The 12,056-nt window shown below is 35.2% G+C and overlaps 1 pseudogene; it reads left to right on the forward strand.

The window, feature by feature from the left end:
• Nucleotides 1–11,600: 11,600 nt before the first annotated feature.
• LOC132014512 (heme oxygenase 2-like) overlaps nucleotides 11,601–12,056 on the forward strand; it is an 11,718-nt pseudogene continuing 11,262 nt past the window's right edge.

The raw sequence follows: 12,056 nt of genomic DNA on the forward strand, positions 1-12,056 counted from the left end.
ACCATTTTTTTAAAAGGCTATACTTATTGCCATTGAATTTTTTTTGTTGTTTGTCAAAAATCACTTGAGCATATTTATGTAGAGAATTTCTGGGTTTTGTAGTCCATTCTATTGATCTATATATCTATTCTTGGCATGATGTGTTGGTTTTCAATTTCATTTATTTCAATATGTATATTTTAACTTCCTTTGAATCTTCTTATTTGATCAATGAGTTATTTAAAAGGGTATTCTTTTGTTTTTAAGTGTTTGGAGATTTTCTCTTTTTCTTTATTATTGATTTCCAGTTTGATTCCACTGTGGTTGATGAATTCACTCTGTATGATTTCAATTCTTTTTAATGTGTTGCACTTTGTTTTATGCACAAGACAGAGTCTACTTTGGTTATGTTTCATGGACGCTTGAAAAGAACATATATTCTTGCTGATTTTTTTTTTGCCTAGTTCTCTTCTCGGTTGTTGAGAGAGGGGTGTTGAAGTCATCAAAATCATTGTGGATTTGTCTGTTTCTCCTTCCAGTTTTATCACTTGTTGATGCACATGTTTTTCAGCTCTGTTTTTTGTTGCATACACAATTAGAATTCCTATAATGTCTCCATGGACTGACCCTTTTTTCATTATATAACTTCCTCCTTCATCTCTTGTAATTTCCTTTGCTTCGATGTTTACTTTATTAGGTATTAATGTATCACTTCTGTATTCATTTGATTTATATTTTTTTCATAACTCCCATGTATCCCTATCCCCTTCCCCAACTCTAATGTATTTTACTTAAAATTCTTTTTACTTTTAGAACATACTTTTAGAAACATATAAGAAAACATTATGATTTTTCCTTCAGCCACAGACACAATTTGGAAGACTCAAAGGAAAGACAGTCTACTGTATTTACTTATATTTTTACTTACAATGTTTTTTTATACCTTCCTGATAGTCTAAGATTTCTCCTTATATTATTTCCTTTCTGTTCAAGAGCTTCCTTTAGCCATTTCTTTAGGGCAGGGCTTCTGGCAATAAATTATTTTAATTTCCCTTCATTTGAGAATTTATTTCTGTCCATTACTGAAGTATGTTTATGCTGCATATATAGGTTGACAGTCTTTTTTTTTTGCCCCCCAGCACCTGGAACTGAAAAATTGTTATGCCATTTTCTTTTGACTTCCATGGTGTCTGATGAGAAATCTGTTATCACATAAATTTGTATTCCTTTATTGTGAATGTGTCATTTCTCACTGACTACATTCAAATTTTGTTTCTTTGTCTTTGATTTTCAGAATTTTGGCTATATTGTGTTTTTTGGTTTTGTTTTGTGTTGTCTTTTAAAGATTTTTATCTATTGGACAGAAAGAGACACAGCAAGAGAGGGAACACAAGCAGGGAGAGTGGGAGAGGAAGAAAACCGAGCTTCCTGCTGAGCATGGAGCCAGATGAGGAGCTGAGATCATGATGACCCCAGCCCAAGACAGACGCCTAATGCCTGAGCCACCCAGACACCCCTATAATGTGTTTTGATGTAGTTCTGTTTTGTTTTGTTTTCTTCTTCTTCTTCTTCTCTTTTGAGTTGACTGAGCTTCTAGTATCTCCAGCTTTATGTCTTTTGCTAAAGCTGAGAATTTTCAGTGATTTTTCCTTGAGTACATTTTCAACCCTCTTTTTTCCCTCTTTCTAGGACTCTAGTTACACAAATGGTATTTTGTAATATTCTATGGACCCTGAAGCTCTGTTCATTTTAAGTCAGTCTATTTTCTCTCTATTTTTCAGATTAGATAATTTTTATTACTCTATCTTCCAGTTTTCTTGTCTGTCTCTTCCATTCTCTTACTAAATCTGTCCATTTAAGTTTTTATGGCATTTATTGCATTTTTCAGTTCTAAGATTTCTATCAGGTTTTTTTTTTTGCATTATTTTCCATTTCTTTGTGAACACTATTTCTTTGTTGAGATTCTTTATTTCTTCTATTTCAAGTGTACTTATAATTGATCATTGAAACAATTTTATGACACTTCCTACAAATATTTTTCAGATATTCTAACATCTGTCATCTTGAAGATAGTATCTCTCTCTCTGTCTTTTTTAAGAGTTCATTTATTTATTTGAGAGAGAGTGCATGAGCTGGCGGATGGAGGCAGATAGAGAGGGAGAGGGAGAAAGAAGACTCCCCAGTGAGCAGGGATCCCCACACAGGGCATGATCCCAGGACTTGGAGATCATGACTTGAGCTGAAGGCAGACACTTAACTGATGGAACCACTCAAGCACAACAAAGATATCATATCTTAATTGTCTCTCATTCAGGTTGAGACCCTCCTAGATCTTAATATGACAAGTGTTTTCAATTGAAACTTGGACATTATGTAAAGAGATTCAATATTATTTAAATCATCTGTCTTAAGTGATTTCCTTTGGCACTGATCTATCAAGGAACAAAAGGGTGCCACTTTATTATTGGTAAGTGTGGATAGAATATTAGGTTCCATATTCTGTCTCTATGGACATTTGAAGGACAGGTTTGCATGTTGTGGCCCTTTAGTGGCTTCCACAGACACAATAGGGAGGAAATGAAGTCAGGACTTTTCACTAGGCCTATAATACCACTTCCAGAGTGATGGGAGGGATGTCTCATTACTGCAGGATGAGAGTGGAAATAGGAATTCCCCTAAGTAGTCTCCACTGATACCAGAAGGGTGTGGGTCTTGTTATGTCCAGTAAAGATGGAAATCTAAGCTTCCCATTCAGACTTTGCTGAAATGGGGAAGGGTGGGCCAATTTTTTTTCCTAGGTGTTTGGCTGTGGGGGTGGTTATTTCCTAAAAGTTTTCTGTCCACTGGGCTGCTTATTTTTCTAGTCCTTTGGCTGAAGAGAGGAGGCTTTTTTTTTTTTTTTTTTTTTTGAGGGTGTTTTGGCTCCCATTGGTGTTGTCATGTTGTTAGCTCTTCAAACTTGGTGTCTGGGATATTGGAAGCAAAAGGAAAACCCAGGAAACTTACTGTTATATTAGTCTTCGGATTCCAAGGTCCCTGGCTGGTATTCCTCCCTTTCTCCACCTTTTAGAGTCTTGTTATATTTGTTTTATAAGTAAACTTTAGGGTTTTTAGCTGTACTTATAGGAGGAATAGAGAATGCACATCTGCTCCATATTCCTGGAAGTTCAAGTACAGTTTTGTTTGTTTGTTTGTTTGTTTTTTACAAGAAGCATTTTATCTTACAAAGAATATTCAAAGTTGAATATTTGAAACTAAAAGAAACTTTTAGTTTTGCAAAAGAGAAAATAGATTCATGAAGTAAGTGGCTTGCTGGAGACCTTTGAGCTAGTTAGGATAACAGCCAAGATTGGAATCAACTCACTCATTCCCAATTTAAGTCACCTTGTACTTTTCTGCCATAATACACATTGACCGCTATTGCGCCCTCATATTCTTCTTTCTGGTATTCTTCCTCATTCCAGAGGGTGTTTAGAGACTAAATGGGTTGCCATGGGACACTGACAGAGAATCTAAGAATCGCCTATACTAACTAATGATAGATATGTTGCACTCATCTTTGAGTAGAACACTGCTAATATACCACTCTCACTATCTAAGAAGATGGAGTTCACAAAAATCTAGATAATATTTTAAGGATTTGGCCTTCATTTTCAACAACCTCTATCCACTTCTAGCTATGATCATTTCTTCCTTCTTGTTCATACCATACTAATTGTCCTTTTCTTCTTTGTAGCACTGATATATTTTGTTCTTCTGTATTCTCCCACTTGAATTATCTAAATATTATTTTTACTTCAGCCATAGTCAAATTTTCAAAATGCTGAAGTATTATTGATTTTTATTTTTCCTAAAATAAAGATAAAATACTTAACCTGGTAACACATTTTTGTTGTTGTTGTTGTTTTGTTTTGCTTTGTTTTTTAAACAGTGAAAGAAAGAATCCTGAGTAGGGTCTCATACCTAGTTCAGCTTCTTGCACTACTTCCCACTCTCTTGCGGTGCTTCAGCCTCAAAGCCTTTTCCTAGGCCCTTGTTCATGCTGTACTTCCTCAGCCACTTAGACCATCAGGCCTTTGCTTCTGCCACTCAGTCATCCAGAATCCATCTCCAGTGTTCACACTTTTACCCTTTACCTAGTAAATTTGTTCAACTGTTAGATATCAGCTAAGGTATCATTTTTCAAGGATGTTTTCTTTAATCACACATTCTTTTCTGCTCCAGAACCATTTCTTTCTTCCACGGCACTTCTCCCATGTATCATGTTACATTCACAGATAACACAACCTGATGTATGTTCATCTCCTCAACTTCAGAGTCACTTTCACTCAAAAAGTCCAGGGAGGTTTTCCCTTGCCCGACTTCATCTCCAGCAGCTAACTCAGAACCCAGTATGTAATAGACGTCCAGTGAGTGTTGGTTAAATTAATGCAGGAAGGTGGGAAGGGAAGGGAGGAGAGAAGACAGGAGGGACAGAGAAGGGCAAAGACAGAAGGTGGAATAAACGAAGGGGTGGGAAATACAACTTTCATGTGGTCCTTTTTCACAATCAGAGCTCTGTCTCTATTTCTCTGATCTCAATATCCTTAACCACAAACTTAATAAAGCAGCACTTATTGGACTTGTGAGAATTATATAAAGAAACACATCTAAAATACTTACAAGAAGCCTAGAACATGGAGCAGATAGTTGATGTTAGGTCACACCCCTTTCTACCTAACATTAACTAATTAACTAATGGATTTTCTCTTAGATGATTTTTTAATTCATTGTGGGTGTTTGTTTAATTCAGGAACCTCATCCATCAAATAACATTAAATTGTTATTACTTGATGATTTACTACCACTAAAACTATTTGTCTTTCACAGACATCAGTCAATATGCTAACATAACTGAGAGATGGGTACTAAAATGTGCATTGCTCCTCAAAGTCTTTAATTATAAAACGATGTGCAAACTTCACTCTTAGTTCACTTTGAAAAGCTGAGAAAGCATTACCCCATTGTGTATGCATTACACTGAAGGCCATGAAATACTCCATTGATTTTATAATCCTTGCCATTAGCAGTTAAGTGTTTATATTATTCTGCTCCCTGATAGTTAGAAAACTTGTTAGGATATTATTTTCTTTGGCTTTGTTTTACCTCAAGAGTTGTTTCTCAGGCATGTCTGGGTTTTACTGAACATATTCCTTATTTTTGACATTTTACTCTTGAGGATTTTTGAAATGGGGTGTCTGTGCCATGTAGATTGGCTCTTTCCAAACATGTAACTGTATATACAGAGTCATTTCATTAAGCCCAGATGGTGTTATGATTAAGTGGATAGTCCCAGGCTTTAAATAACAGACTACCAGGCCTTGAACGCTAAATATGCCTCTTACTAGTGGTGTAATATGGGAAATATTATTTTACCTCTCTGATCCTCACTTTGCCTATTGTAATACTCATCTTCTAGCATCGTTTTGAAGATAAAATGAGAAAAGTTCAATGTTTATTATTTGCCAGATGTTTTTCTGAGTGGTATTTATTTATTATATTACTTAATACTTGCCCAAATCCCGTGAGGTTGATACTATTATTATGCCCATTGTACGAATGGGGAAGTTGCATTAAGTAACTTTCCCCCTAGTCATACAACTAGAAAATGGCCACATAAGACCATCAGTCCAAGCAGTGGGAGTCCAGAGCCTGCTATAACATGCCTCAGAATACTGACTTCTTATGTACTCATGTGGTACAAAACCATCATGGGATCCTCATGGCCCTCCTGGTCCTGCTGCCAGCTGTTACTGGTAGAGATAGGATGTGGCTAGTGCTTCGTGTCACTGCACAACTCCCAGATTTGGTAGGGGCTGACCCATAGGAGCATGCCATTGTTTCCTGGCTGTACTTTATTATCAAGGGCTGAGGATATACCTGCACATGTCATCATAATGCACCTTCCTCTGGATTAAGTTAAATTAAGCACAGAGAATAAGAAAGTTGTAAAGGGATCCATTGCACATAAAAAAGAATTGTCATGTCTAAGAGCTGGATGATACCAGGCAAATAGTAACTAGAAGTTCTTTCAGTTTTAAAATGAATAAATTGCATCTCGAAGACTTGTTTTAGGTCTTATAACACTTTCTAGGCCATAAAAAATGCTTTCACTCATATTTTCCCACAGGATAGCTCTTTCAGAATGTGCTACTATCCCCATTTTACAGCTGACAATATTTGAGGTCCCTAGAGATTACAAAATTTGAGAAAACTGAGGTGGTAATGTCAAAACTTGAGTTTGAAATCTAGATGCCTCTTTTTCTAAACCAGGGCTATCTTGATTTAACAATGTGTTCGTGCTCATCATGCTATCTTCCCTGTGTGTTCAGGACAATATATCAGAGCAAAAGAAATGGGACTCTGGTGCAAAATGAACCTGAGGCCAACTACAGAATGTTCCATTAATTTTTCAATTGGCTAAATTTCCTTACTTCACTGGATCTCAGGATCTTTAGTTCATAAAAATGAAAATATTCAAATAAATGCTTAGAGCCTATGAAACCTCTGAAATGCAATTTAATTGGTGGTAGTTCCATATTTATTTGGATATATTTATTTTACTTTCAGTTCCCATCTACTGCTGTATCTCATGGAAAAGCTGCATGTGGCTTTATACCTCAGATCTAGAGATGGAGGACACAAAGTTTAGAAAGACCCTGGACAGAGGATGAACCACAACAACAGTACATTCAATATGAAAGGAAGAAGGAAATATTTTCTGTTCCCAAGGCTCAGGAAATCATGTCTCCCTCAAGTTGGGGAGATTAAGCAAAGTAAATGATACTATAGTAATGAACTACATACACATATTTTAAAAAATGTGCAGTTTGTATTTCCCTGATGCCGAGTGATATGGAGCACTTTTTCATGTGTCTATTTTCGTGTGTGGTGTAAGGAAATGGTCCAATTTCATTTTTCTGCATGTGGCTGTCCAATTTTCCCAGCACCATTTATTGAAGAGGCTGTCTTTTTTCCATTGGACATTCTTTCATGCTTTGTCGAAGATTAGTTGACCATAGAATTGAGAGTCTATTTCTGGGCTCTCTATTCTGTTCCATTGATCGCAGATGATATGATACTATATGTGGAAAACCCAAAAGACTCCACTCCAAAACTGTTAGAACTTATACAGGAATTCAGTAAAGTGTCAGGATATAAAATCAATGCACAGGAATCAGTTGCATTTCTCTACACCAACAGCAAGACAGAAGAAAGGGAAATTAAGGAGTCAATCCCATTTACAATTGCACCCAAAACCATAAGATACCTAGGAATAAACCTAACCAAAGAGGCACAGAATCTATACTCAGAAAACTATAAAGTACTCATGAAAGAAATTGAGGAAGACACAAAGAAACTGAAAAATGTTCCATGCTCCTGGATTGGAAGAATAAATATTGTGAAAATGTCTATGCTACCTAAAGCAATCTACACATTTAATGCAATTCCTATCAAAGTACCATCCATCTTTTTCAAAGAAATGGAACAAATAATTCTAAAATTTATATGGAACCAGAAAAGACCTCGAATAGCTAAAGGGATATTGAAAAAGAAAGCCAACGTTGGTGGCATCACAATTCCGGACTTCAAGCTCTATTACAAAGCTGTCATCATCAAGACAGCATGGTACTGGCACAAAAACAGACCCATAGATCAATGGAACAGAATATTTCCCCACTTTTAAAGTGGATAAAATTTTGGCCAAAGTGGATGAGAACCAGAAGATAAATGTAATGGAAACATTCCAAAACTGAATGAAACCACAATGTTAAGAAATAGACTACAACAACAATCTTAACCTTTGGAAGGGGTAAAGGAAATATTAAGGTCCTTAACTTACACTTAGGACATTTCCATATCTATTTTTACCCAAAACCTTTTAGGAAAGAATATGTTGTGGGTCACACATCCTTTGATTCTGAGAATGGGGAAGAAAAATGTGAAAACTATGAGCCATAAAGAAAATCAGGTGAAAGGCTGAGAGACCCAGCCTCAAGTCTGGCACAAGTAGCCAAGAGATAAATATCCTCAAATGGGCCTTGTATATATATTGTTGATTATAGGGATGCCTGGGCGGCTCAGTTTGTTAAGCGACTGCCTTCGGCTCAGGTCATGATCCCAGCGTCCTGGAATCGAGTCCCACATCGGGCTCCTTGCTCGGCAGGGAGCCTGCTTCTCCCTCTGCCTCTGCCTGCCTCTCTGTCTGCCTGTGCTCACTCTCTCTCTCTCCCTCTGTCCCTGACAAATAAATAAATAAAATCTTTTAAAATAAATAAATAAATAGATTGTTGATTATAATACTATTTTTTCTATCTCAAAAGACTATTCAAAGGATCATATTACATACAAATGCAGCAGTTTAATAATGGTCATAATAATAATAAAAACACCTGTCATTAGTTTTAATTGTATTTGGAATAACTTCTCAATTAACATGCACATGAATTTTCAGGATATAATATCGCATTTCAGAAAATGACAGAGACAAACCTATCTTAACATATTAGAAGGAGCATCAAAACTAAACAAACAAGCAACCAAAATTTTAGCAAGTATTCATAATAAAGGTTGAATAATGAAATCCTGCCATTTGCAATGATGACATGGATAGAACTAGAGGGTATTATGCTGAGTGAAATAAATCAATCAGAGAAAGATAATGATCATATGATGTATCTGATATAAGGAATTTGAGAAGTAGGGCAGGGTGTCATGGGGGATAGGGAGGGGAAAAATGAAACAAGATGGAAATGGGGAGGGAGACAAACCATAAGAGACTCTTAATCTCAAGAAATAAACTGAGGGTTGCTCGGGGATAGAGGGATCGGATGGGGTGGCTGGGTGATGGACACTGGGGAGGGTATGTGCTATGTACATTTGGTGTACAATGTAATTTGATGTACAGTGTGAATTGTGGAAGAATGATGATTCTCAGACCTGTACCCCTGAAGCAAATAATGTATTATATGTTAATAAATGTAAAACATGGAAAAGAAACATAGTAATGTGTGTTTTGATTTATATACAGAATCGTGAATATCATTTCATTTTTTAGACTCAGAAGAAGTTCAGGGCATAACAACTTCATTAACATAAACTTTCAAAGAAGAATGCTCACTTTTTATTTTTGAAACATAAACCATATGATTATTTTTACAGTTAATTAGAGTAGACTCTGGTGGTGAAATAGAAAGTTTCCATAGACCAATGTGGATACAATTTATATTTTGTTCATATATGATTGTTCAAGTCTGGATCTAAATTTCATTAATACAACCAATACAAAAGTGAGCCAATCAGTCAAATCCCTGGTACTTTCTCCCTATTTTTTTTATTATGGTAAAATACACAAAACATAAAATGTACCATTTTAACATTTTTTAAATGATACCCACTAGTAGTTGTAATCTTTTATTTTATTTTATTCTTTATTTTTTATAAACATAGAATATATACAGTTCAGTGGTACTATATTTGTCTCTAATGTTATGCAACCATCACCAACATTCATTTCCATAACTCTTTTCACCTTGTAAAATTGCAATTCTATGCTCATTAAAATTGTAACTCCCTATCCACCTTCCTCTAGTTTTTGGCAACTACAATTCTATTCCCGGTCTCTATGATATGATTACTCTAAATAACTCATATACATGCACTCATACAGTATTTATCTTTTTGATTGGCTTACTTTACTTAGCATAATATCTTATAGGATAGCCCCTGTAGCATCATAAACCAAAAATTCCTTCTTTTTAAAGTTTGAATAACATTCCATTGCAAGTATATACCACATAATTTTTATTCATTCACCTGTTGGTGGACAGTTGTGTTGCTTACATGTTTTAGCTACAGGGAATGTTGCTATAAACATGGGTGTACAGATATTTCTTTGAGAGTCTGCTTTCAATTCTTGTGGATATGTACCCAGAAGTAGAATTACTAGATCATGTGATAATTATATTTTTAATTTCTTGAGGACCCACCATATGGTTTTCCATTGTAGTTGTACCATTTTGCATTCCCTCTAACAGTGCACAAGAGTTACAATTTCTCCACATCCTTTCCAATACTTGATATTTTGTTTTTTGCTTGTTCGTTTTGATAGCAATCTTAATGGATATGAAGTAGTATCTCATAGTTTTGATTTCTAATTCCCTAATAATCAGTGACTTTTAGCAGATTTTCATCTGCTTTTGATCTTTTGTATATCTTCTTTGGAGAAATGTTTATCCAAATTTTTGTCCATTTTTGAATTTTTTTTTTCCCGTTGGTGGTAAGTTTTAGGAGTTCTCTTTGTTCTCTGGATATTAATCCCTATTCATATGTATGATCTTCACTTATTTTCTCCCACATGTTGGGTTACCTTTTTGCTCTGTATTGTCTTTTGATGTACAAATTTTTAAAATTTTTATCAAGTCCAATTTGCCTATTTTTTCTTTTGTTGCCTGTGTTCCCTATGTTTTTAAAGAATTCTATAGTTTTAAGTCTGACATTTAGATCTTCAATGTATTTTTAGATTTTGTATGTGTTGTTAGGTAAGAGTCAGCATGATTCTTATCCATTTTTTTCAGCACCATTTAGGGCAAAGACTGCCCTTCCCCCATTGAAAAGTCTTGACATTTTTGTCAGACTTGTCTCTGAGTGTTTATTTGACCATGTCTCTAAGTGTTTATTTTTGAGCTGTCTATTCTATTCCATTAGTCTATATGTTAGTGCTTATGCCTGTAACACATTGCTTTGATTACTGTAGCTTTGTAGTGAGTTTTGAAAATAGAAAGCGTGAGGCTTTTTCATTTTCTTTGGGTTTGTTTTTCTTTTCCAAATTTTTGTGGTTTTTTTTTTTTTTTTTTTTTTTTGGAGGTTTCGTATGAGATTTCTGGTATTTGTAAGCCATATTGCTTCTAAGTGATTGAAATAAGTGTTTAGTCTTCACCTCATAAATTGTATGCACATGTGCAGATATGCAGAATAATAATAAGTACTTCATATGGAGTTCAGGATGCATCTGGGGTACAGAAGATACTAAGAGTGTCACAGAAAAAGGGTTTTGTATACCATTCTAAGAAGTATATCTCATCTCTATGCCTACCTCTTCTACCAACTATGAACTAAACAACAAGTACTTCCTGTTGCTGTGACCCATCCAAAGGAAAATATCACTCTGTCAAAGGGTGAGACACTAACTGGGTTGTTAGCCACTGCCATGGCTTTATTTTCTGTTTTCATTTTGTGTATCTGTGTATCTGCACTTATGCATATGGTTAATAGGGTGAAGACTACATGCTCATTTCAACCATATAGAAGCAACGTGGCTTAAAAATACCACAAATTTCAGATTAAAGGGAAAAACAACCAGATACAATAAAAGAGATATATTGAGCATGTTTTCATATTCAAGTTTTGGAGTCTGTTATTCTATAGAAAAAATGTATGAATAAATCATCCATTAATCAGATGACTCTCAAGTTCTGGCAGAGAAGTATTTTTATTGTTTGGTTGTTCTTCACTCTGGTCTAAGCATCCACAGTTGTGTCTGGTGTGCAATATGTTCTCAAAACATTTAGGTGAAATGAGAGATGAGGAAAACAACAGGGAAAGGACATATTGACTATCAATTTATTTTTGAAAAACCAGGTACTCTTCCTGATCAGCCATGGATAGAATCCATCTAGACTAAGTCAGTAACAAATATTATATTTAGGGAAAAGATATAAACCCTGACCTTAAGAGAGAAAGGCAGGAAAGCAGGACTCATGGAACTCAAATCTGCCAGGAACTAGGTTAAAGATTCTTTTTTTTTTTTTTTTTTTTTTAATTTTTTAAAATTTATTTTTATTTATTTTCAGCATAACAGTATTCATTTTTTAATTTTCTCAACCAGCAGTTTTTTTTTTTTTAATTTTTTATTTTTTATAAACATATATTTTTATCCCCAGGGGTACAGGTCTGTGAATCACCAGGTTTACACACTTCACAGCACTCACCAAATCACATACCCTCCCCAATGTCCATAATCCCACCCCCTTCTCCCA

Source organism: Mustela nigripes, chromosome 3 (genome assembly GCF_022355385.1).
Source record: "Mustela nigripes isolate SB6536 chromosome 3, MUSNIG.SB6536, whole genome shotgun sequence".
Classification (NCBI taxonomy): Eukaryota; Metazoa; Chordata; class Mammalia; order Carnivora; family Mustelidae; genus Mustela; species Mustela nigripes.